Source organism: Scylla paramamosain, chromosome 15 (assembly GCF_035594125.1).
Source record: "Scylla paramamosain isolate STU-SP2022 chromosome 15, ASM3559412v1, whole genome shotgun sequence".
In the NCBI taxonomy this organism is placed as follows: domain Eukaryota; kingdom Metazoa; phylum Arthropoda; class Malacostraca; order Decapoda; family Portunidae; genus Scylla; species Scylla paramamosain.
This window is the reverse complement of record NC_087165.1, coordinates 7896012-7898511: the sequence shown is the minus strand read 5'-3', so window position 1 is coordinate 7898511 and position 2500 is coordinate 7896012.

Below are 2500 nucleotides of genomic sequence, written 5' to 3'. Positions count from 1 at the left end.
GCGAAAGAAGGAAAAAAAGGAGGAAAATAAAAAAATAGAACACGAATAAGGAAAAAAAGAGAAACAGGAACAAGGACAAGATAAAGACAACACAACTTGCTTCCCAGACACAACACAACCCTGCTTCCCCCACCACCACCATGAACACCCCCAGAACACCCCCATCACCACCAAAAACACCCCAGAACACCCCCATCACCACCAGAAACACCCCCATCACCACCAAAACACCCCCACAACATCCCCATCACCACCAAGAACACCCCCACAACACCCCCATCACCCCCAAAACACCCCAAAACACCCCCATCACCACCAAAACATCCCACAACACCCCCATTACCACCAAAACACCCCAGAACACCCCCATCACCACCAAAAACACCCCAAAACACCCCCATCACCACCAAAACATCCCACAACACCCCCATCACCACCAAAACACCCCACAACATCCCCATCACCACCAAAAACACCCCACGAGACCCCATCACTCCGACCCAACAGACCTCCCCCATTACCCTCCACCTCACTAGTGCTCGAGGAAAAGTGGTTCACGAGTGGAGAGGAGGAGAGGGAAATAGGGGAGAGGAGAGAGGGGAGGGGAAGGGCCACGCCTTATCCCCTCTCCCCCTCACTCCCTCACCCCCCAACATCCTCCTCCCGGTCACGTACACGGAAAATCACGAAGGACAGGAAAATTAGTAGATTCTATTTGTTGTGTGTGTGTTTGTTTGTCTTGCCTTCTTCATTTCCTGGTTCAATATTTATCATTCTCGCTTCCTGTTGTGTTTCGCTTCTTCATCAACCTTCTTCTGTGCCCTCCTCAGTCACACACATTACAAGCATGTCTTCTTTCACTGTATCCGTAACCTTCTCTTAAGTCTCTCTCTCTCTCTCTCTGTCTCTCTGTCTCTCTCTCTCTCTCTCTCTCTCTCTCTCTCTCTCTCTCTCTCTCTTGGTGTGCTGATCCACCTCCAGCATCCTCCTCCCCACACAGCCCTCATCTTGCCTCCTGACGTGCCCAGAAACCTTTGTCTTGCTTCTCTAGTTTCGTTTCTAAACCGACTCCCCCACCCACCTCTTTTTTTTTCTTTTTTTTTCCAAGGCCAGCTTGTTATCAGAGTAACGTGCTTGTGTTGTTTAATGCTCATCGTCTGTTATTATTATTTTTTATTATTAAGGATTGCAGTATTTTGTAAGTGAAACTATTATGAATTTTTTTTGTACAGTGTGATGACCACGTATACTGTAAAGCAGTGGTCAATAAAGTACTACTACTACTACTACTACTACTACTACTACTACTACAACAACAACAACAACAACAACTGTGCCTCTGATGCCGTCGTTCACGCCCTATTTACTATTAATTTCTTAATAGTCATATGATGGGCGTGGAAATACATATTAAAACAGAGAAGGGACACTCTGAGTCAACACGAAGGAATAGTGTGTAAATAATGGCACTAATAACTATTTCTTTTAACCACACAAATGTACCTTACGCAAAATTCAAACAGCAAATTCCAACAGACTGCAGTGGAAGTTCTCGGCATTTCCAAGCGTGTTTTCATGATTTCAGTGATAGTTTGACGAGCAATCGTCAGTAAGGGAGACACCCATGACAACCTGACAAATCATCTCTGTGGCGTTTGAAATGTCCTGATGAGGGAACAAAGCGTTTAGAAATATGGGGCCCTGACTGCCTGGGTTATAAGTTCACACCGGTGGCTTGATCGGCAGTGCTGGGCAAATCAACACGTCCTGCTTCTATTATTGTTACGAGTACATGGTTTCTCTACGGTGTGTCAAGGAATACTTTGCTTTGTTATTCCACCACTGGACAGATCAGAGCTACCATAAATAATATAATCGCTATTCCACTTATTCATGCTTCGTACATATTTTAACGAATTATTACTCAACATATGAAAGCGAGAGAGAGAGAGAGAGAGAGAGAGAGAGAGAGAGAGAGAGAGAGAGAGAGAGAGAGAGAGAGAGAGAGAGAGAGAGAGGCGTGTGAACCGGAGATAACTCGGCATTTGCTTTCGACATTAGCTTGTGTATGGCTGAGTGTGTCTCCAGGAGCGGCAGGGAGGCGGCGACCGGCGACGAGGCATCATCCGTAAGCGACATAAGGGATATAACAAAGATGAGAAAGAATAATCATAAATAAATAGATGAATAAATAAATAAATAAATAAATAAATAAACAAATAGAATAAGAGGATATTCCCCAGGGTCAGTAATCAGGAGAGGACAAGAAATAACGGGTTCAAGGTTAATAAAGTAAGAGTAATATGATAAAATTAACTTCTCCCAACACTGAACCGTGTTGACGGAAGTTTTCTTAATTAAGAGATTGTGACAAGTCGAAATGAATGGGTAATTCATTGTTGTTTTGTTGTTGTTGTTGTTGTTGTTGTTATTGTTGCTGTTGTTCCTATTGTTGCTATTATTATTATTATTATTATTATTATTATTATTATTATTATTA